General features: G+C 45.1%; 1 protein-coding gene and 1 non-coding gene across 11 annotated transcripts in view; one reads left to right on the top strand and one right to left on the bottom strand.

Annotated features, from left to right (window-relative positions):
- Positions 1–24903, top strand: part of Enox1 (ecto-NOX disulfide-thiol exchanger 1) — a 552870-nt gene that overhangs the window by 207850 nt on the left and 320117 nt on the right. For 5 of the 10 annotated variants that reach the window (XR_015638038.1, XM_087585810.1, XM_087585812.1 and 2 more), the window contains 1 exon segment: positions 9876–9969. The exons of the other annotated variants lie outside the window; for them this stretch is intronic. The gene's annotated coding sequence lies outside the window, so the exon portion shown is untranslated. 10 annotated transcript variants of the gene reach the window in all.
- On the bottom strand, positions 2848–2928 carry Trnap-ugg7 (transfer RNA proline (anticodon UGG) 7). The gene has a single exon. It is a non-coding gene; the product is annotated as a tRNA-Pro (tRNA).

The raw sequence follows: 24903 nt of genomic DNA on the forward strand, positions 1-24903 counted from the left end.
TTAAATCTCAATCCCGAAAGGCAGGAAGGTACTGTTCCAGCCACTGCCTTGGTTCCAACCCTCCCTCCCACACAGCCCCTTCTTGTTTTGCTGGAAGCTCACTCTTTGATTTGTTTTTTGTCCCGTGTGATTTTGTCCACTCTGACAATCTGGAATTCAGACAAGATAAGGAAGCCGAAAGCAGATTTGTTTGGTCCTCCTTTAGCTATAAGTTTTGTTGACAAGGGTGGACATTTCTCAGCCCCAGCTCCCTGAGTGTGATCCTTGCTGATGCTAAAGCTCAGAGCCCCTAGTGATGCTTTCTTTATAGAACCCTTTCACTCTCTGTTCAGTGAGCACTGGAATACAGACACACACACACACACACACACACACACACACACACACACGAGAGACAGAGAGAGAGAGAGAGAGAGAGAGAGAGAGAGAGAGAGAGAGAGAGACAGGTGCAGGAGATGGTGGTCCAGGCCATAGAGCCAGGAGCCGGGGAGTCAGGCCTTACTTATTCCCAGAAGCAGGGGACTGACCAAACCTCTCAAAGCACATAACCAGAACACTCACAATTAAGACGTCAGTGATTTTCGTCAAGAATGAATTTACCTTTACTTACTCTCCAGCTTGGCCTACCTCCTCTTTGTTCCCTTCCCAGCCTCAACCTTCTGCTCTTGTTGTTTCTCTGTTGGGTGAGCTTCTCTTCTAAGCCACCAGTCCAGGTATGGCTTCCTCAGAGAACTCCCCGACCCTAGGACAGTGACCTCTCCTGTTTTCTTGCTGGCGCCCTCTGAAGCAACTTTAGTCACCCACACGCTCTAGGCTGTGCCCCCTCTCTCCTGCAAGCCTCTTGGCCATGCTGAAGTGGAAGCTCTGGGAGAGTGGAAGAGAGTGGAGACCGTGCTGCTCTGCCCTCACCTGGTGCCCCTCAGAGCGGAGCCTCTGGTAGCATCCCTAGAAAGCCTGTGTGAAGCCCTGCATTTGTAACAGCATCAGGACCACCTCCCGGGTGTGATGAGGGGCTGCAGTGAGAAGCCGGCAGGGCTCTCCGACCTGTGCAGAAGTGTTTCTGTGAGAATGCTTGTCAAACATTCCGTGGTTAAACTTCAGGGAGCAGCATTCCTTCCTTCCTTCCTAAGGTCAGGATTAGCTGTTCTTCCAAGAGCAGCCGCGTCCATTTCCTCCTTGAGAGGCAAGAAGAGCGCTGTCTTATTTAAAGGAACAGAAAGCTCCTCCTGTCTGGGATACCCGGGGAAGCTTAGAGGTCACACAGAGCTTCTGTTGACACCCTTCTGTCTTTAAGGGCACACGGCTCTTTGCTTAGTTAAAGCCTCTCATTCCTACCCTGTCACCTCCCTTCCAGAGTCTCTTGACTGCTTCTTTCCATGGGCTGTAGTACTTCCATATCTGCCCTATATAGGCCTGTTAGACAACACCACATTCTCATCCATGTTGTTGTTTGTATCTGTGATTATTATGTGGATGGGCCACATTTATTTGAAACTCAGGTGTGCCTCTCAGGGGCTTCTCTCTACATAACTTTTATTACCTACAGCAGACCGACCACCAGGCTGCTCTTTGTTCTCTGTCACCCTTGCCTACCACCATCCTGTGGATGAGGAACGAGAGGCCACAGAGGAAACATTTACCAGTTAGACAGTCAGAACCTGAAACTTGCAGCTATCTATAAAACCTGCGATGCCCCTCACCTGCTCTCATGCAGAGCAGGAGAGTCCCTTTGCCCTGGGCTGGTCCCGTGGCATTCTTCGAATGCTAGTGGCGGGTATGAGGAGGCTCCTGCATGGAGCCCAGCCAGTAGGTGATGGCGCTAACACACTGAGCCCTGAAGCAGAAGGCCCGGCTCATCACTTGTGAATTACAAAGGTAATTCGAAGAACTTGCTGGATTCTTTAAAATAAAAGAGCGATTTCTAGATGCACCCTTCTGTCACACACTTGGAAGGGAAGCAAGGAAAGAAGAACAAGACAGCGCTTGGTAACTTCTGAGTGACTCGAGATACACCGTAGCAATGGTGGGTCACTGTACAGAGGGTGCTGTGGCTCCATGAGATTCACAACTGAGTTCTGCTGACCGTGTTACATAAGCCACACATAATAGCCGGTCAGAGCATACCACGACTGGGAGCAGGCTAATAGGTTTTATAGGAATCGATGCTTCATTTAAAATGCCTGTACGAAGCTCAGGAGTAGCTCAGTAGGTAAGCACGCATGAAGACCTGGGTTCGCATCCACATAGAGGTTGGATGTGGGCGTGTTATACCTGTAAGCCCAGCGTTGTAGAAGGCAGAAACGGGGGACTGTGCAGCTTGCCCGTCACCACCAGCCTAGCTCCATAGACAATAGGAATCTCTGTCTCACAGAAGTAGTTGACAGTTGTAGAGCAGAATGTCAGTAATCTTCCTCTGGTCTCAGCTTGTATTCACAAGTGTGGCCCCATCTGCGTGCATGGCCACGGGCACACCCGTGCCCCTAAACCACACACATATATAGAACACAAACACACATACACTCAAATAAAATGCCATTCATTCTAGATGACTGTCTCTACTCCCAACCAAACCAAAGCTGTAGTCAGGTGGAAATTAAGACAAATACTCCATAGTACCTGAAACAGCTGATGGCTAGATTTCTTTGAAGGGGGTCTCAGATGTATCAACTGACAAAATCCATCAGCCCAACAGGAGAAAACAAGAGTATGAATGCATAATTCAAAGGAAAGCTAGTATCTGACAAGCATCGCCTTATTAATGATGTAAAAAAAAGATTTTACATTTAAAAGGCAGCATTTTCTTTCTTTCTTTCTTTCTTTTTTTTTTTTTTTTTTTTTGGTTCTTTTTTTCGGAGCTGGGGATCGAACCCAGGGCCTTGCGCTTCCAAGGCAAGCGCTCTACCACTGAGCTAAATCCCCAACCCCAAAAGGCAGCATTTTCAATTGTCATCTGATGACAGTTTAAATGGCTGGTGTCATCTCAGTGACTAAGAGCCCCCTGCTGTTCTTGTGGATGACCCTGGATCCACTGCCAGCACCCAGATGGCTCACAACCGAATGTAACTTCCCTTCCAGTAGATGCAGCGCCCTCTTCTGGCCTCCAGAGGCACTGCACTCACGTTCCAGTTACACATACATTCAGGGAAATCACTTGTACACATAAAATAAAAAAATAAATCTTAAGCCATTGATGCCACCTAAAAATAACTGGACACACTTTTGGAAGGAATGCATGTTGGGAAAATATTTTCGAAGGCACTTCAGTTGCATTTATCCCAACACTATAGCTATAATTGCACTAAAGTACTTTGCATGTGTTTTGTAATAGTCAAGACTTGGAAGGAATCTCAAAGTGTACCAGCGAGGATACAGATGGTAGCATATCTGTTGGGCATGGTGTGGCATAGCATTGTATTGGTGAGACTTTCCCTGCTATGGTAAATTTTAAAGAAATAATTTAAAATTATTTTGACTCAAAGTTTCAGATGTTTTAGTCTGTGGTTGTTTGAACCCATCCCTGTGGGGCCTGTGATATGGCATTTCATCACGGTGGAGCACGGAGCATGTGATGGAGAAGCAGACATTTCATGGCATTTTGGGAGGCAGAGAGAAAAGTCAGGGGTCAAGATGCAGCATTTCAGGGAATGCCCCAGGGACCTATTTCCCTCACCTCCACCCACTTCTTACTTTAACACTACGTTGTCATCAGGATCCATGGTTCCAAGGATCCATTGGTTAGACCACAGTCCTTGGCATGGAGACACTTCCCTGAAGTCCATCATCTGTGATTCAAGCCTTCAAGTCAAGACTCTGTTGGAGACATTTCATACTTAAACTCAACAACCAGCTACTAAGCAAAACAAGCCGGTCTGTGCCAGTCGTAAAGAGCAGCAGTGCAGAAATGTTCCATGTCGTATAAGCACATTTAAATGGAAGGACAAATGCTTCCAAAGAGCTTAAACAGGTAGCAGAGAGGCCCACTCCCAAGTATACATTTATCTACGTTTGTGTGTACATGACTGACCCTGCATGTCTGCATGTATATGCCTGAACATAATATCGTTTACCTTGATTATTTGGAAAGGGGAGCTGGTGGGAATGAAGTTGGGATTCCTTGGCAGGTTTTAATTTTTTTAATTAATTGAAATTTCTGGTTAGTTACTTGGGATTGGAGTAATTCACACCCCCTCCCCACCAATACAAGCCGCATGTTTAAGTAAGTACTTATTTCCATGAGAGCAGACCACTGAGTTTGGTTTGTCCGTGAATTGCATACGGTCATCCCCACCCTGTGTAAGCTGTGTGTAGAATGCTGGGCTCCAGCCCTGTGTGTAAAGAGCCAGAGTTAAAAAACAAACAAACAAAAACAAAACAAAACCCTCCCAGAAGAGACCTAGCACTGAAAACCAAAGCATGCGTGGTATTGGGGGAAAGAGATTGGGCAGCGAGGGGACTTAAATAAGAGTGCCTGTGTGTGGAGGGGGTATTTTGTGACCCATGTCCTTTGTACATTGGAGGGTCAGCAGGACAGAGGGCATGTCTCATGGAGTGCCATTGACTGTGCCCTTGTTCTGGCCCAGCTGCATTCTGCAGTCGCTGGCCAGCGCACTGGATGGGAGTGAGTTTGCCAGTCTTAGCTGTGAGGGAAGTGCAATGCAATGGCAAAGCCCCTAATATCCGATTTTTACCACACGTGTGGCACCATTTTGGTTATGGAAGCCAAGTAGTCTACAGAGATAAAGGCATAAGTCAGAAAGGTGAAAGAAAGATGAGCCTTTTCATGTTTTTGGAGAAAATATAAGTGGTTAAAAAGGGGAGTGGGGGAGCTTTTATCATAAGAAATGTCTGCCCAAAAGACCCTATTGGATGGCTACTGAAGTCTGCTAGTTTAAATCAAAACTAAGAGCTTTCTTATAAAACTGTATCTCTCATTAATCACCGTATCTTTTGTTTGACTTCCTATCTAAATTATTCTACCATCATTAATTTGACATTCACATAAACGTTGGGTGCAGAGAGAAAAATAATGAATGGTCCAGTTCCTGTCAGATGAAAGTTAGAAGAGTCTCCCTGTCACAGAGGCAACAGTAAGGTGAGGAAGTCTGAGGAAGCAGCTAGGGCAAGTGGGTGGCTGATTCATCGTGGTCTGGCAGTGAGCTATCCCTGACACCAGCACAAACCTTGATCCATTCCAGAAACATCCTGGCTCGTTCCAAGCACAGGGCTGAGATGCTGGGACAGACTTGCCATGCCCCAAGGAAGCGAGCAGCCTGCTAATTTGACTGCTGCTCAAATGAGGACACCCAGAGGAATGGTTGAAACTGAAGAATTCTCCTTGCAGGTCAAACAGTGGCATCAGTGCATCGGTCGGTGGTCTCTGTGTGGAAAGTCTCACAGTTGTCAGAAAGGCACTTATGGAGATGATGTCAGAGCAAACCTCATACTGAGCTGATCCTCTGGAAAAGTACTTTGTAGGCTCTTTGGGTGATCTTCTGGGCAGTTCAGCTCCAGGCTGCTTTCCCAGCACCCAGAATGGTCCACAGGCACAATCCTCCAAGCAGCACTGCACACATGCAGCTCTCACCGGGGTGGGGATGTCTCCTCCCACCGCCTCCAGCTTAACTTCTCATGATATACTGCAGTGGGGTACCCGACCTCAATTGTCTTGAACTTTATAATGCAGGAGATACAAAAAATGTCTATGCTGACTGGTTTAGGTGCAGCCGCCATGGATTCTTCTCACCATTCTTGATTTCCCACCTCTAGTCACAAAACAAGACTTCTGCTTTAAGCCTTGTCCTTAAGGCTGCCAAAGCCAGCAGGTGCTTGGCTGTGAAGTGACTTGGGATGCCGCCATTCCCCGTGATGGATGAGGCAGGCTGGGTGCAGCACCTGAAAAGGAGCAGTGATCCCTGCTTCACTGCTGCGTCTCCGCCCACGAGAGAGAGCTCGCCTGTATAGTCAGTCATTCCTGCTCTCGCTCCGGAGTTCTCCTCCCAAAATAACCATCCCGCTGGAATCCCTTCCCTGAAGGTGTGACTTGCTTCTCGCTCTTCTGAAGGCCATGTCCCATGATAAGCAGACACCCTGCGAGCCGAAGACTCATATCAGGAAGCAACCCCACCCCCACACCCACCCCAAGTCTTCTCTTGGTCACAGGTGAAATCTCATTTGACTACGCCGCCTGTTCCGGGATGTGGAGCTGGAAAAAGCATTCGTATGACTCTCCATGTCGCTTCCGTCCTAGGAAAGAGGTTCAAGGATTGAGGCTCAGACTGACTGTTGGGGGAGGATCCACGCATCTCTGTGGCATCAGTTCTCTCTTATTTGGACTATGTGCGTCCACAAGTTTCTTGTACTGATTGGAGTATATGTCCCTCTCTACCCTTATCTCCTCAAATCACAACCAGCCAGTTCTCTAACCACCTCCCTCCGGTGAGTCCTTCCCAGACAGCCTAGGTTATAATAGAGGAGTCTTTCGTAAGTCTACCATGTTCCCTGTTGATGTATAAGCAGTGGTGGCCCTTCTTCTGTTGGTCACAGTTTTTATCACAAGCCAGACCTTTAGCTAGTTAACTTTTGATGTGTGTTTGCCTCTCTTAAGATTGTCAGGCTTTTCTGAGGTTAGACACTTCTGGACACTTTTCAAAACATATAATTATCATCAAGCCTGTCTAATACTTAAGTGCTCAAAAATATTTGTTCAACTTAAAAAAACAAGCCTTAATTAATCACAAATGAACACTTCGAGTTGGTAGGAAGCTGCTAGTCTTCTAAATGTATCTTAAGACCAGAGCTCTTACTTCCCAAGGCGGGGGAGAGCCACAGTAAATTGAACACACAAGAAAAACTATTCTAACTGAACACCACAGGGACAAAGTAAAAGGGAATCAAAATATTGTGTGTCTGCCCCCAGGCTGTCTCCATAGCTAAGGACAGACAACACCCCAAGGGATTGGCTGTTTTCTATGGTAACACTCTGCCAAATGGTAGTTTGGTTTTTACTCCATGTAAGAAAAGACAAACAGAAAACTGGACCAGCAAATGCAGAAACCTGTTTTGTTAGCGTGTTTTCCTGGGGCCATCAGAGACTTCAGGAGTGATTAAAGGGTGAGAGAAATTCATTGCCGTTCACCTCTCCTGATACAGGGAGAACTCGCTTGGGGACACTTGGTACCACACAGTGAGTGTCCATCTCGACCCAAGTGCTTTTCCTCTTAGGAAATGGTACCCAGAGGGCAGGAATTTACGAGATGTAAGTGGAGGGCGGTGGAAAGATTGAGAACCATTGCTTGGGCGAGGAAGTCAACTGTGACACCAAATTGTCCTCTACTTTGCTTTCTCTGCTCGCTCTGTGCCATTTCCAGAAAGCGGTGTGTCATCCATGGCTGCGGTGGGGCAGATCCATGCATATTTACCAGTTGCAAATTAGGAAGTGCAGCCTGAAGGAGGACCATGCTTTGTCTTTCTGCCTCTCTTCCCTCGCTGATGATGCACTGCACTTTATACACCCGGGACTCGAGACTGCTTCAGGAACTTGTCATATCCCGTGTATACCAATAAGGTCTTTGTGATTTCAATAGAGTTTTTATTTTCCAATTTAGAAACTTGTAGGGGAGACAGACTGGGGTTTTTCCTCCATCCTGTGTCAAGGCTTTGATACAATGATTTATTAAGGTACTAGTCGAGATATTGATCCTGCTAATAGCTTCTGCCTGGCCTCACAATGTTTTACATTTTCCCAGTCTAAAAGACCATATTCCCTTTCTCCTCATCTGATTGACCATAAATGCTTTGGCCTTTTCCTCAGTAATTATCTCACTCACCAAGGCAGTGGGTAAAAGTCAAGTATTTATAGACTAATTAGTGAAGTCAACACATCTAAATAGAATGTTTTGCATAATATAAGGAAGTGCTAGGGAGTACTGTGATATTAGCAAAATTTGGTACGCAGAAAGTGGGGGTGAAAAGACATGGTTAGGGACACACACGCTCCAGGTGGCGGCAGTTGTGTCCTGTGTGACTAGGAGAGCACAGCCAAAGCCAAGCTTTCTCAAGGCACTGCTTCTTGTAGCATCTCACTTTAGCCTAATTTCCTTGTTGTTTTATTTTGTTGTTGTTAATTTTTCTCATGTTTTTAACTTATCAGTTATGAAAGCTTTAGAATGTTAGCAGGTTCTGAGTCTATTTCAGGTTTATTCTGTTTTTAGATTTTATTTTAGGGGTGGGTGTGCACGTTCATGCATGTGTATGTGCACATGTGCCTGAGTTATGTATGTACACTGTGTTTATACATGCAGGAGCTTGTGGAAGCCAGAAGTGGGTGTCAGATTCCCTAGAACTGGAGTTATAGACACTGGCAGACTGCCATGTGGGTGCTGGGAATACCCACTTCTCAACACACACACACATACACACACACATACACACAAATCCTGTACAAAAACAATAATTGCTCTCGACCTCTGGCCTGTTTCCTCAGCCCCAAGATTTATTTTTTTATACTTTATTATCTCATGATAAGGATGGCATCGTTAATACCATTTAACTCTTGGTAGACTGACCTGACAAAAAGCAAGGAAAAGCCATTTCCTTACAGGTAAAGGTCCCCTGAACTTGGTGTCTTGAAAAGTAGTCATTCTCACTGAATGTATAAGAAGCTTGGTTTTGAAAACAGACAAAGTGCCACTGGTGTAATAAAAAGTACGTCCGGCTAGGAGTCAGGGAACCGGACTCAAGGTGCAGAGAGAAGGTAGCTCAGCACAGATGAGGCACTTGCTGCTCAAGGCTGAAGACCCAAGTTCAATCTCTGGGACTCAGGGAAAGGCAGGAGGAGAGAATTAACACCTGACAATTGTCGTCGGACTTTTACATGTGTCCCATGACACATGCTCACCAGCAGATTGCACACATGATACACATCATATATATGCACATGTACACACAATAATAAACAAGCTAACACACATTTTTAAGGTTAAAAAAAACACCAAAGAACCCTGGTTTTCATCCTTCCTTTGTAACCAATATCACATGTTCTTTGGGGTACCAATTCCTTTGTTTTGAAACTAGAGATACAAAAACAAAACAAAAACAAAAAAGAAAAACAAAAACAAAAAACAAACCATTATAGAAATCAAAGCTGATATTGAATGCTAAATTACTGTGTAAAGTGTATAGGACTATAAAGAAGTCGCTTTTTAAAAATAGTCTGGAGAGATGGCTCAGTGGATAAGAGCACTGAATGTCCTTCCAGAGAACTAGAGTTTCATTCCCAGCACCCACATGGCAGCTCACAATTGTCTGTAACTCCAGGACCAGGGAATCAAACACCTTCACACAGACACACACATGCAGGCAGAGCACCAATGGGCATAAGATAAAAATAAATCATTAAAGAAAAATGTACTCCTTTAAGATAAAATAAAATAAAAAGCATTTACAGTGGAATGGAAGCCTGCTTAAGGTTTTCTTTCAAGATAGATGTAGGCAGCTTGCACCCCAGAATGCTATTAAGTTAGTAGCATTGCTCTCTATTCGTACGTGTGTTCCCTCTGGTCGAGAAGATGCCTGTGTGCCCTGTATACATTTTGACAGAGGTGAAAAAATCTTACTAGAGTCACAAGTATGCAGGAGTGTCTCAGTATGTAGATACGTGCGATTCCTATGCCCCTTCCCCACAAGTGACATTTGTACAGTTGGATAGGTACTGTGTACTTTCTTGCAGTGCACCGGGTCTAGAATGAGGACCGGTACAAACAATAAAAGCGCGTGCCCACCTTCAGTGAAGATCGCCACGCCTTCCCCATATCGTGCTTTCTGATTGGTCAATGTCCCATACATCTTCAAATCCCCCTCCTTCTCATTCTTCGCAGGGAGTAACAATTTGCAAAACCAGAGGCCAAAGCAGGACTGAATCCTACAAGGGAGATCAAGATAGGAGTGACCAGCCACTGTCCCAAGAGGCCGGTGAGTATTCCAAGCCACAGAGACGAGAGCTTCAGCCAAGGGTCCAGCCCAGACTGCTTTAAAAACATGGCTTCCCTGTTCCCACCTTCCCGCGTATCCCTTAGACAAATGGCGGCCCTGCATTCCCTGCACCTGTGTTGTTACTACATAGACTACTCAGTATCGGTTTCCCAGTTCGGCAGGAGCCTTTCAGTCCTGAGTTAAATCTAAGGCTTGCATTCAGTTGTGCTGCCTTCCTGTGTCTTCCATCCCGCTGGGTGTTCCTCTTACTCATGCTTAAGTTCCGGTGGCGTCTTTAGGTTGCCTCTGACTGCTCGCATTGCCTCATTTATTTCAGTGCCATCCAGTCCTTCTCTCTCTGCCCCTATTCTGCCTTCTACAGAAAATCCCAGGCTCCAGAATCAACTTCTCTTCCTGGGTATTCCAAGATGCGTAGTTTTGTTGTTTTGTTTTGTTTTGTTTTGATTATGATGGTGGTGGTGGCAGTGGTGACAGTGGATGATTAAATCAGGACAAAACCACATCCCTAAACTAGATAATCATAAAGTTCCAGCGGACAGAGCTCCACCCTTAACTAAGGGTGTGTCTCTACTCTGAAGCTAAGAATCTTCAAAATCAGTTGGCTGAGGTACGATTCGTTTCTTCATTTTCTTGGCAGAGGACTGAATCTCTCCTCTTGCCTAGATATGTGTGAGGTCAGGTGGGTCTTATGCGTGGGTTGGTCCTTCTGCACGTAGTTGGAAGTCACAACCTTCCAGTAATGACCTAGGCAGAGAGTACTGTATCCACTTTATCATGGATTTATTCCCAGAAGTGTCCAGGATCTTACTCAGCAGATCCTGTAGGCAGTAACAATCTCAGTAAATGGGTTGGGGAGGGGAGTTGTAGAGATGAAAGAGAGATAGGAGGGTGAAGGGCAGCCAGAGCTTAACCTGAACCCACAAAGTGTCTTCTGGCCCTGAGCCTCTGTGTAAAGGAGAAAGGGAAGGAGCTGGAAGAAGGGCAGAGGAAAAGGGGAGGAAACTCTTTGAATGCAGTAAAAGCCTCCAGGCTAATGAATATGTAATGAGGTGTTGTTTATCTCCTAGACTGGAGGTGAGCCCTTTTCCTTGACTGCTAGGATTTTCAAAAATGAATCAGCCTGTGGCCTCCCTTGTATGCCCTGCTTCAGGACATCAGCGAAGTCTCCCTTGGCGAGATGGAGGCTGTTAATAAATACTTCAGCACTTTCTTTTTAAGCGTTTGCCTGCCTAAGTCCGAACCCTCAAAGAGGGTTTTCTAGAGATCAGAAGTCTACCTGAACAACAGGGTCGAAGGGCCTTGGCCCATCGGAGAAAACTTGGCATGGGATTCAGGCCTCGGGGTCTGAGGTAGGTAGAGTTCTAGGCAGGGACAGGCCACCCAGGCAGGCCAGAAAGACACTGAAGTTCAAGGAGGCTCCATGTGTGGGTGCCTGTGAAGAATTGAAGTGCCCCAACCTAATTGAGTGCCCTCTAACTGGAAATGCCTTCATTCTATAGCTCAGGGGCATCCACGCTGGCCAAGCACGCTTCCCTGCTCTGCCTGAGGTAACCATGGAAGGGTCCAGCTTAGGGAAGCCCCAGGAGGCTAGAGCAGCAACAGTAGCATCCAGACATTGGTGTGATTGAAGTTGCTGTAAAGGCACTGTGTGCTCGACTGCTCTCTGGTCCTTGCATCATCGAATGCAGTCATCGGGAATCACAGCTCCTTAAATCTAACTACATTGCAATGTCCCTTTTTAGATAAAAGTGGCGCGGGTATATAACAATGCATCATAGCTCTGAAATATCTGTAGCATTATAAAACAAGCATGCTGCGTAATTGTAAGAAGACAAGCCCCCAAACCCTGTTTAACAGTTCCTTCCTGAGGTCTCATTACTGGCCTCTGTCAGCCCTGGTCCGTTAGGTGAGAGTACTTGGAGCAGGATTTGAGAAAGCATTTCTTGGAGAGAGAAAAACCTCTAGTTTTACCTTAATTAAACCTCACCTGTAAAGTCTGCGAGATGGCTCAGTAGGGAAAGGTGCTTGCCGCTTAGCCTGACAGCCTGGGTTTGATTCTAGGTCCGCACAGGGTAGAAGGAGAGGACTGATACTTTGCTATTTAATCTCCTTATGTTCACCATGGTGCAGACACCCACACACATATCATACATGCACACACACCCTTAATAATAATTGATTAAGGTATACAAAGGCTCCCTTGTCTATGGCAATTCAGGGATTCCCGAGATGTTACTGGAATGCCACAGAATTATACCAGGAGCCTACTATCCAACCATTATGGATTACTTATGGTCTAAGTCTACACACACACATACACACACACACACACACACACACACACACACACACACACACAAATCAGTAGCCATATTTTATGATATGAAAGCCTCAGATAGCACAAGCTGATGGTTTAACTTACTGTTGTGGTATGGCAGAGGGTTTACTGAACTAAGATGATGAACTCTCTTAAGGCAACACAAAGCCCACATTCTCTGCCACATAGAAGTATCTGAAAAGAGCTGTTAGGGTCTTAAGGAAAAAGTTACTGTGGTATCCGTTGAGTGTGTGTGATAGTGGAGAAGTCAATTGGCACCCTAAAGGCCTAATTCCCTGAGTGCTATACCAAGCTCCCTTGAGTTGCATGTACAACCCCTTCCAACCTCAGGAATTAGATGGGCTTTGTCTATACTAGGGTATAAGGTAAGAAAGCTGTGTAAGCAGAACCCTTGAAATGCCTCATTAGGAACAGCACACTTGATTCTCTGTCTCCTTGTACTGTCCGGTAGGAGGCCCTGTCTAGTCCAAGTCCTCCCACAGCTAGAGTCCCAACTTAGATTCTTACACGTGGGCAACAAATTCAACATTACGCCTATACCCTGAGTCTCACACCTCAGTGTCAGCCTCTCCTGAAACTGAAGACATGACTGTGGGCTTCAAAGCAGCCTGAAGGGCTTGGCTATTAGAGTTCAAGCTCCCACGGTGGTCCTGAAACCTGCAATTCTAGAACTAGTTTCCAACAGAAAGACATCATTTATATTGGAGACCTGAGAGGCTCAGGGCACACGCATGCCAAAGCCTTCTCTAGAATCTACATAGACAGTCAGAGTATTTAAACTAAATTTCAGCCATGTCAAAAATAAAACGTCATCCAGAAAGTCACGCGTCACCGTCTCCAGGCTGTTTTTGCATGAATCGTCTTTGCTCATAGTGGGAGCAAAACTTGTGTTTGGTGAAGTGGGGAGATGGAGTAGAGATATAAATGAAGCTGGTAATAACAATCATGGTTATTTCACTGGCTTTGGGTTAAACACAAGGACCAGTTCTTCTAGTGGACCGCCTTTACCCAGTCAGGGATTGCATTCAGTAGGCTGCTATTCCTGTCTGTGTTTAGGGCTTAATGGCTAGCTAAGAATACATTGCCACCAGCCCAAGATCTGCAGGGTTGCTCCCTCTCCCTGCAGATCACTGGGAGGCCCTGGAAACCTTGGGGCAAAGATCACCTTTGTTGAATTATCAGAGATTTGCTTTTTGGTTGTTGTTTTAATTTAAATCACTGATATTTTGATGTGATATAACTAGTATAAATTCTAAAATATAAGATTCTGTTTTCTCTTAACCTGATTATAAAAGAAGCAGTTGGCTGGGTGTGGTGGTACAGACTTGTAACCCCAGCACTTGAGCAACAGATGCAGGAGGATTGGGTGTTTAAGAATCATCTTTGACTACATAAAAGAGTTCAAGGCAAACCCCATGGGACACTATCTCAAAGTAAAAACAAGCAAGCCCAACACAGAATGAAGCAACCCAGAACGGTTCTCATATTTAAGTACCTCAGCCCACCCATACTGTAACACGTTAGCCTTTGGATTTCTCGGCTAAGTCTGTCCATGAGTCCCCCCTCATCTTTCTGTCATTTAGAAGTTGGATCCTCTGACTTGAAACTCAAATAATTCCAGAGATGACTTGGGTGGGGCAATCTGCAGGGGCTAGGGATCATTTCACTTGTAAGAAATTTTGTTTATTTTTTTTAATTTAAGAAGAAATGATTTTTATTTTAATTTAAGAAGAAACTTTCTCCATAGTTTGCTTCCTCTGAAAGACCTCTTCCAGAAGCCTTTCTGCCATAGGTTTATTTGGCCTTTGTGATCCCCTGGCCAGTCTCTTGGGGAACGCACAGCCCTACACATGCAAAGCAGGGGAGAAACCACAATTTAGAGGATTCATCTGCCTTGGGCAACAGCACTGAGGGTCAGGGCTGACTTGTGTCTTCTGGGGTTCACGGCCATGTCTTGTTATTAGCAGACCCCCCTCCCCCTTCCTGAGCTACCTTTCTGGAGATTTGCTCTCCTTTGGCCCTAGTATGGGTTTTGTGAGCATCTTAAGCTACAGAAAAGTAGTTCAGCGGCTATGGTTTGTAATAGCTGATCACGGTTGTTAACTCAAAGGAGTCAATTCAGATAGTAAAACTTCCTGAGTTTCTTACAGGCCAGATTTCCAGGCCAGTATCCCCTTTGGGCCGGTGTGACTAAAATGAACCACAATGGCACCTGCGTTGAACTTCTCTGGTGACCACATAGCACATTCGCTTTCTGCTCCTTCTTTTTAATGCCTTTATCATTTCTGCTTTCCAAGAAGAGACAGCGTTTGTCTTCACATCACTAAGGAGTGTATTTCAAGTTTGCTTTCCTTCCACAGGTATCTTGGCCCTTGCTGGCAGCATGTAGTAAGTTACTATGTTCTACAGGGCTCCTTGGCTTCTGTGAAGTCATTTCATTTTTATCTTTGTTTTGTTTTCTATTAAGGAAACCAAAGAAGACAAAGTCTTAAGAAAATGAACTTGACAAAAACCAAACACAAAAACGGGAGGTGGTGATGGTAAACCCTTCTCTTCTAGAAGCAAAATTCAGGCTTTGTTATACAATCTTACTGCCCAGTCAGTGGACGGACCTAGGCGACGTTCTCTGAGCTATCAGTTGTCTGTGTCAGCTCCGAGGCCAGAAGATGCGCCAGGCTGATCCTTCTGTGATTTTATGGTTGGCTGAGCCAGCTTAACGAACAGTGCTGCAGGCAGTGCGGGGAACAATAAGCCACAACAGACCCCAGGGGAGGCCTTGACAGCTCAGACAGGAAGTGGGTGGTGGCCCTGCCTTTGTCTGTGCTTTTGAGTGGCACAGGCTTCTAGGGAATCCCGCTGACAGTGGGACCCAGCATACCCAGTCCAGGGATTCTCAAGGGAACAGAGCTTATGGTGTTTTATTGACTCTTTCCTGGATAGTGTTTTTCTGTTATAGTCATTGAGTTCATAGGGGTGGGTATAGCTGTGAGAGAGCTTGTATTTTTAACAGTTGGTTCATTTAGAATGAATTGTCTTTTTTTCTCCATTGAACACAAATAATGAGACCAAGGAGATGGGGACAGGGCATCGCTGTCAAAGTTTGTGGCCGTGGGTCTTCAGAAGGTGCCTGAGCTGAAGATACACAGAAAGGACACTGGTTTGCTTCAGGTCCCTCCTTAAACCTTTTCCTTTCCCTGAGAGTGATGTACCATTTCCCTTCTTACCCATAACCCCTTGGGCCTGTGGCTGTTTGTTTTGTTTTGTTTGCTTGCTTGTTTTGTCTCTTCCAACTTGAAAGTCTGTTCTATAAGGGCCGAAAACTTACTACTACATTCCCAGGAGCGCAGTATTTATTAACTCACATACTATAGGGTTTCCATCAAAACTGAATGCTGGAACTTTAAAGACCTGCTTAAGTGAGAGTCCAGTACCGTATGTTTCACATAAACATTTTTTTTTGTCTCCTGTCATTTAAGAGAAATTTTTATCCTATCAAAATAGCAGGGTGTGTAACCAGGATCCCCTGGAAATGGGGGCAGAGAGGGAGGAAAGGTCACAGTTGGAAATCTGCTGCAGAGCTGGGGATGAGACTGGGGGATTGCATTTGGAGGGGGTGTGACGATCTGAAGCTGGCATACTGCTTCCCTGACCTACATGGCAGGTAGGGTCCCAGTTGGGGGTTCGGACAGGGGTGAGGTGGTGAGGGAGTCTGTAGGAGGAGCTGTGTGCTCTTTGAGAAATGGGGCAGTGAGGAGGGGGAAGCCCCAGGCAGGTGGTTTGTTGTAGAGCTGGGATGAGACTTGGAGATTGGATGTGGTTATTTAACCCCCTCCCCGTACCTCCCAGGGTGCCTGGAGCTCAGGCCAAGGTGGCTACCTTCATTGAGTCAGGTGGAAGGAGGGAAATGTGCAGTTGGACATCTATCACCTGTGTAGAGAAGATATGATAGTGTCCTTCTGTCCTTCTGCATCTCTAGGGAGCCTCTGCCCTGCCACACAGCACAGACACGAAAATATCAACAGCACCTCCAAAGGTTCCTGCCTTTCTCTCTGTGGGACTTCAATCTTTTCTTTCTTTCTTTCTTTCTTTCTTTCTTTCTTTCTTTCTTTCTTTCTTTCTTTCTTTCTTCCTTCCTTCCTTCCTTCCTTCCTTCCTTCCTTCCTTTCTTTCTTTCTTTCTTTCTTTCTTTCTTTCTTTCTTTCTTCAGTCAGTCAGTCAGTCCGTCTGTTCCTCCACTCATTCATCCATTCCTGCCATTTGCCAGAAAGTAAGAGGAGAAGCTAACGTATAGTACCATACTGTCAAGGTGACCCCCTCACTGGATCTGTGGCCTCAGGTCCTTTAGTTTGTTTAGGAGCCTCCTTTCCTGGCCCCACTGAAACAGTCTCTGCTCCTCTGGGGCCTGCTGTCTATGGCCATGAGAAAGGAGGCAGAAGTTTGACAAAGATTACTTTCATGTGATTGTTTAATTGCAGGATAGTCAGCAAACGGCCACCCTAGGTCAACTGGAAAAGGCCCCTGCAGACAATTGCATGGTTCCCATTCTCACCTTGAAGACTGTGTGAGGGGAAACTTCAGTGGTTTCACACACTTGGGGACCCTTTAGAGACAGCCGTCATCTTACTCAAGTCCAGATGGCCTCTTTTGCCCAAGGTCTCACTTTGTTTTAATCGTGTCTAGAATTGCTTTGGGATGGCAGAGATATGTTCAGAGGATGAGTCTCACCTCCCCTGGACCCAGTTGTACTTCTGGCCAGCGGGGGGGAGGGGGAGGTCATATGAGAGGTGATTTTTGGAGGTCACCCAAGGGGGGCGGTTGGCTAATGCTTTAGTGGACAGACCAAAGGGTGATGATGGGGTGCTGTCTATACACTGATGGGAGCAGAAGTAATGTTTTTCAAAGAAACCAATTACCGACTCTACTTAAGATGGCTCGCCGTAAGCTTGTTTTAAACCCAAACTACTGTTCCTTCTTCTCACTTAGTTCTTTTATCTGAAGATAAGCAAACACATTTTTCTCTGCCTGGGCTCCAATTGACCAGCAGGTACCTTCAATTATTACTTCTTCCCTGAGCCAAGTAACACACATTGCAGTCCTGCCTGGTAAGGTGACACTTACTGATGAAGCTTGACTTTTTTGTCCCAGTGGTAGCTTATTGTTTCTTGTGGTTCTTTTCATGCTTGGATCTCTACCCCCAAAGTTTAGCAAGCTCCTCAGAGCACAGCGATCAGGCATACTGTTGTTTGGGCAATAAGCTCACTGTGTCGATTCCTGTCTGCTTTTACCAAGCAGCATCTGTGGCTAGGACCATGCGCTGGCCCCAAGGGGAAGAGAATAGAGGAACCGTGGTCTTCCCATCAGTGGAAAACAGGATGCTTAGATGTCAAGGCCAAGGGGCAGTTGCATACACAGCCTCTCATTTTATCAGAATTTTTAAAATCGAATGCCTAACTTTTGCCCACATTTGACACCAATCATCTCTTTGCAGTAACTGCGACATGCTAACATTAATTTTCAGCCAAAGGAACTGAGGCTCAGAGCAGGCGAATGTCTCTCTAGGTCTGCAGCACAGGAAGTTTTACTCACTGTGCTCTTGTATTTCAGTTGAACTGTAATTTAGATGGGGATGTGTTTCCAAGCAGAGCCATCCCAGCCATCAATTGGTAAGGTCATCTATGGAAGAAATGAAAGGGAGAGATGACCGTGACAGTCTTTAAAGGTGTGGCTGTGTCTAAAGGATGTGAAGACGGTTAAACAGAATCAACGTGAGGAGTGGGAGATAACTGGGGATTTCTGGACAGTCAGAATGCACCTTTTCTTCTCTGCTCCATTTTTAGTAACAAAAAAGTGAAAAGAAAATAGTCTATGCTTTATAAGAAAGATAAAAATACAAGCAAAAAGATGGCCAAAGATCTTTAATGTAACAGTCCTTACTGTTGGGAGGAGGGGCCAGGGAGACTGGATACTGTACCTTGGTGATTCTGGACTGTGAGCCATGGTGTGTAAAACATTGCATAGAACTCAATGCCCACACTGACATACACCTATACGATATACTAATATTTTGCAATCAATTAACCCCCCAGGATCTTTTCATTTCTCTTCATACCCAGGAGAACCATCTTGATGGCAGACAGCTGACACTGTAACCCTGCCTCTCTCAGTACCCTTCTTCCTCCCACATGTCCATGTCTGACAAACATGCACCTTCTCACTGGAGACAATCTGTCTCCCCAAATTCTTATGCTGACATCCTAACCACTGAAGTAGTGGTGCTGGGGGGTGGGGCTTTGACATGTGATTTGATCCTGAGAGAAGCACTCTCACAAATGGTAAAGAGTTCCAGGGGCGCACTCTTCCCTACTGTTCTGTGGGAGTACCCAGCCTGAAGTCAGCTGTCTGTGAACCTGGAAGCAGCCCCCCAGTCAGGCACTGAGTTAGCCAGCACCTTGAACTTGAACTTCACAGCCTGTCGTTTATTGTTTATAAGTCCGTGCCATGGCAACCAAGATGCACTGACCCCCCCTCTCCGCCCCCCAACAACCACACACCTGTGCCTGAAACCCTGAAGACCTTTGGTGTCCCCACAGCTGCATTTTGTAGCTGAGAGGTGTCTGTCCTGGTCATTGGTGCTGTGCAGTTTGCAGTGCAGAGGGAGTTTCCACAGGCAAAGGAAATCTCTTTTAGGGAGACTTTTTGACATAATCTTCACAGCTAGAAAAACTTGCATTGTGACTTCACAGTCTCCTAATCCTATCAGAACGTTTCCCTTTATATTTAACAGCTCCAGATTTGAAAACCTGGGTGTAGTCTGGGCCCTGTAAGTGCTTTGTGGGTTATCATTTCCCAACTGTAAATTTAGTTTTTATCACAGGAATGCCTCTTTTGAAAGCGGTGGTGCTAGGATGTTCTATTAAAGAGAGACGCAGAAATTGTCTTTCTCCAGGATTATCTCCTTCGATTTTCTTTTTTGTGTATGTGAAAAATGCAAGGGCACAAAACTTCTGGCTTTACTTTCTTTGGAGGCAAATGTCAACCTGGCCTGAGCCATGGGGTTTTCTGACTGAATTGTGTCATGCTCTCTGTGAGAAGAATGGCCTGTGTGCACTCTTCAGTTACACTTGAAAGCGTCCTCATTAAAATTACAGAGAAGAAGATTAAGGAAAGATTGAAGAAGTTGGCAGTATGAGGGATTTTCAAGAGCTTGCATTTTTTCAAGGGTATTAAATGTATGGAAATAAGATAGAAGAATAAACAATCAATTTGCCAAGCGTTCTGAAAGTCCTGGGTCTGACAGTAGATAGACGTTTACCACCGGGTACTTCCGTTAAGACTCTGGATGGCTAAAACCCAGCTTTCCTCCCGGAACCCATCTTCTTCCCTAGGCAGGCACTGTGAGGGGCTCTCCCTCAGAGGCCCGCCGCTCCATCTGGTGGGGGACTGGAGGCTACTGGAAGACTATAACACTTTCTTATTATCTGCTCCACTCTCTTCTTGGTTTTTCTAGTCCATTCTCATTACATCAATTTCAATTCAGTGAAAGGACTAGCCATGTAAGTTGTGGTAGAGCACTTGCCTACTAACAACAAAACATGGGTTTAGTCCCCAGCCCTGGAAGAAGGTGAGAGGCAAATTCGAGGAGGACCTTGCCCTGTGCACTGGGAAGTATGTCTCTAATGGGGTCCATGATTCCCAAAAGCAGCACAGGATGCAGCTAACACCAGTTTTTCTTCTTGCATCTTGGTCTCTTTTCCATTCCTTCATGAGCATCTCTCATCCCCACCAGGGCCTTCCGTATACCTCGAGTAACAAGTATCACAAGTTTTGTTTCTTTAAAAGGATCACCTTGGGAGACTACATGTGTATTACTTATTTCATACAGAAGCCAAAATTCTTTGAGTTTAAGAGCTTTACGTCATGTGACTTGGGGATGATCTTCAGTGGAGACATGTCTAATAACATGTTTTTACTAGAACAGTGTTGACTGAGAACATTGTAGCTTCCAGAGTACTTACACAAATTTCATTTAAATTTGGTTAATCCGCCTTTGGAGATGGGAAGACGATAGACTTAAAACCAAATATGTTAGCAATCATATAAATTATAAATATGGGCGATACTCCAGTTAGATCACAGTCAGATTGCATATTCATTTTAACCCTACTTTCAAGAGCTACATCTGGAATTAAGTACATTTAGAGTTCTATCTAGAAATAAACAAATAATCCCCAAAATGCAAGCACTAAGTTCTCTCACATAAAGGAGCCATAAGACTGTTAACACCAACAAGCCTTGAAAGAAATGCTTGTCATAAAATTATATAAATATAAAATTATATTTTCTAACTCTGAAAACTTGACTTCACGTGGAAGTTAAAGTAATCCAGGAGCTTTTACTCGGTGATTTCCAAGATCATTAAAGCTCAGATTGCCAGACCCGAGAGAAGAAATGAGCTGTAAAGATAGGAAGAAATCCTGATTTTTTTTCACTGATTAAGCGTTTTGTACAGTAAGCATTTTGAAAGTTTGTACAACCTGATACACTAGGAATACAGAGCCACTGAGCACACAGGTACAGAAAATCACATCTTCTCTCGTACACGTGGAACATCTTCTCCTCAGCTTGGGCTGGCTAGAGAATGAAGATAGGAAATCAGAAAGCATTGGATTTAAGGAGAAGAGTTAAATTTGACCATGATTCTGTCGAGCAACGCTACTTCTGAAAGTCATAGTAAAAACCTTAAGTACTTCCACATCGAAAAATTTAAATTATGTTTCAAACTAAACAATGGGTTGGAAAGGAAATTGCAATGCAGATCCTCAAAAATTTTATATGATATTAAAATTTTGACAGATAAAACATTTAAATGCAAGTAATGCCATCTTTAAGGGAAATTTATAGCATTAAGTGAGTGTTAGAAGAACTGAGGGCAGAAAATAATGAAATGGAGATTAAAAGAGCAATGAATGCATGGAATTAGTCAAGCAAAGAGCTAGTTCTTTGAAAAAAATTAATAAATTTGACAAGCCTGTAGCCAAACCAACCAATGAAGCAAACCCAAGTTTTAAAAATCAAAAATGGAAAGGGAGTGGAGCTATTATAATGCCTCATCGTAGCTTGCGTTCCCAATGTCAGGACAGCAGACAGCATGGAACCATGTAAACCAAGGGCCAAGACCAGAGGACCCTCAAACTCAGAGCTGCGGCCACGTGCTTCTGACAAAATGTCACAAACACGCAGTAGAGAGAAGATAGATTCTAACAAATGACGCTGGGAAAACTTGATTTCCCACGCAAGAAAATAAAGCTAAAGCCATGGTTTCCACCTTATACAAAAATCAATTCAAAATTGATCAAAGAGCTTAATATAAGAGCTGAAAGTTTGAAATTACTGGAGAAAAACCTAAGAGAAGAATACTTCAACACAGAGGCATAGGCAAGAACTTTCTGAAACTGACTCCTGTGGCCAGTAAGTAATCCTAAGGATTTACAAATGGGATCCTGTTACATTTAAAAGATTCTAAGAAACTAAAGAATCAAAAACATACAAAACGTGTCTGGAGACATGGCTCAGCAGTCCAGAGTGCTGGCTGCTTTTCTCTGGAACCTGATTCAGTCTCCAGCACCCAGGCCGGGTAACTTTCAATCTCATGCAACTCCAGTTACAGGGATCAGACACCTTCTGGCCTCTGTGGGCACTCCCATACCTGTGGCAAACATGCCGTACACATTAAAAATAAAAGGTCTTTTTTTTAAGATTAAAAGGCCTTTGCCTAGACTCACGTGTGTTATTTTCCAGACACAACAGGGCCAATGCACATATGAATTCACAGCAGCTGTGACATTATATGTAAGACCTGCAAAAACTCATCCAGTGTTGAGGAACCATTAGCATTTGCAACAACGAGTATATCAACCATAGGCAAGGACAAACCCCATGAGCAGAGTAACCAGTCAATAGGAAAGAGAAAGGGAAGAAGAGGGGGAAGGAGAGGGAGGAGAAGGAGGGAGGAGGAAAAGAGAAAGAGAAAGTGAGAGAGAGAGAGAGAGAGAGAGAGAGAGAGAGAGAGAGAGAGAGAGAACATGAAATTAAGGAGAACATGAACTTTCATGGGTAGAATGACAGAGGACTGTTTGGGAAGAGTTAGGGGAGGAGAGTGAATGTAGCCAAAATATGTTGTAGGATATTCTCAAAGAATGAATAAAAGCATTATTTAAAGAGCTGTTCTGAGGGAACAGAGAGATGACCCAGCAGGTAAGAGCACCGGTTGCTCTTCCATTGGACTGGGTTCAGCTCCCAGCACACACCTGGTGGCTCACAACCCTCTGTCGCCCCCGCTCCAGGGAATCTGATGCCCTTTTCAGATGTCCAAGGGCACCAGGCACACCCCTGGCACACATGTGCATGCAGGCAAAACACTCAAACAGATAAAATAAACAAAAACGTCTCTCCCCAAACAGAGTGGCTGGCTACACCAATAAAACAAATGACAACTATGTGCCGGGGAGCAGATGGGGAAGGATTTCCACAGGTCCCACATAAGTTTACATTCCCACCGGCAGTGAGGGGCTCGTCTGACGGCTGATAAAGGTATAAACTTGTGTAGGGCCTGTGGAAAACAGTACAAATTTTCCCCAAAGCACTGGGAAAAGAACTAAAAGAACCCACCTACACCACTTTATGTCCAAGGGACCTTTAAGTCACCACACAGGTGCTTGTACATCCTTGTCAATTGCTACCCTGTTAACAGAAGTCAAAACATAGAATCAGCCTAGATTCCCACTAACAGATGAGGAGAGAAATATGATAAATTCGTACCAGAATTTTATACAGCCATAAAGAAAAATAAAGTCATGGTATTTACAGGAAAATGGGTACAACTAGAAATCACGTTAAGTGAAACAAGCCATATTCAGAAAAACAAATGCCATATCTTCTCCTACATGCAGGGAATTGGGGGGTGGCAGAGGATGTAACAAGAGTTCTTTGTAGGTTTTGAAATTATAAAATGCCATTGTAAACATCATTGTTGAATAAGTGTGGTCGTTATGAAAATAATAATGATAGGAAGTCACCAGAGGCCTGGTGGGGCCTGGGAGAATGGAGCTGGTACAGGAGACAGACCAGAGTCTCGTGCGATAGCCAACTTTATTCAGAGCATCAGACACTTTACACTCCGAGGGTCAAGAATCAGTGAGTAACGTGCACAATCACAAGGACAAGACACACAGTCACTGGAAGTTAGACGCCAAATGCATGCCTGGTAGTCGGGTTCTGACTCCAGGTGCATTGGGGGAGACGGCCCCACACAGCCCTCGGAGTCCAGGCAAACTGAGTACCTCTTGCCTGGTTCCAGTCAGTGATAAGCAGTCAAAGAAATACAATTTACTGTGGTTTGCCACCACGAGAAGACAGAAAACGTTGACTTTCCAGCAGTCGCTCCACCTAGTTCAATTCTGAGATACTGTGTCTCATCTCATGGAGTTTGTGATAATTTAACCTGAGAGCTTATTAATTTTCTGTGACGTATTTTGATACAGTTGTCCAACTTCACAGCAGCAGTGCCGAGAGCTACAGAGGGAACAAAAACAAAGTAGTTATTATCACAATCGCCATCCTCACTGGTACACCCTCTCAGTATTTCCCATGCCACCTCATCTTGGGGGTGAAAACACGTCTTCACAGCAGTTCCCAGGCAGGATGTCTGACTCCAGCAAACTCTCCAGATTCCTCCCACACAGCTCACTGGTGAGCGTCTCACATGTACTCTTGGGTAGTTCTACTTGGGGGATGCTGTTCACCAGCAAGAGGACCTCTTTCCACTCAAGGTGACACCTCTACCTGTGGGCCCCGTGTCATTGGTAACTAGGCAGGAATTGTGACTGCTGACACCTTGATTGCCAATCTCAGTTGCCATGTTGATTAGAAGGAGAAATGCCTAGCAAATCAGTAAAGCTCCCCTCTTGTGTCTGTGACCAGGCCTCCAGACATGATCGGACCCAGCTCAGATTAGCACAGTGATGGTTTGTGGAGAAGGTGGTAACTTCCAGAGGCACAGCCTATTTGAAAGACAGTCACTTGGCATGTGTCCTTGGGAGTTATATCTGGTCCTGGGCCCCTCTCTTTCTGCATGTCACCAGGTAAGCAGCCTCTGCCACTGCCTCACTTCAGATCAAAAACAAAGGGACATGGACTGTCATGTCTGTGAGCCACAATGTACCCCTTCCCCTTCATTAGCTTTGCTCAGTGTTCAGTCACTGTGACCAGAGTAATAGGTCCTTGGAAAAGAGTCCCACCTCTGAAGCACAGGGGTGGCAGCCCAAGAGTACGTGATACCTTCCATCACAGATGCCACTGAACAAATGTTCCTCACATGTTTGGCTTCTAGTGCTCAACCAGACTGAATGAACCACTCTACCTGCTTAGCTGTGCACTTGCTATAGAATCTCTCCCGAGGAATCTGGCACCCTGACACCCCCGCCCCCAGCTTCTCCACACTCACAGTAGACACCACATTGTTCTCAGGGTAGCTGCCTTCTTGTGGAAACCTGCCCAGGTGTCTTTGCCACTTCTTT

The sequence above is a fragment of the Rattus norvegicus genome, chromosome 15 (assembly GCF_021556685.1).
Source record: "Rattus norvegicus strain SHRSP/BbbUtx chromosome 15, alternate assembly SHRSP_T2T, whole genome shotgun sequence".
Taxonomy (NCBI): Eukaryota; Metazoa; Chordata; class Mammalia; order Rodentia; family Muridae; genus Rattus; species Rattus norvegicus.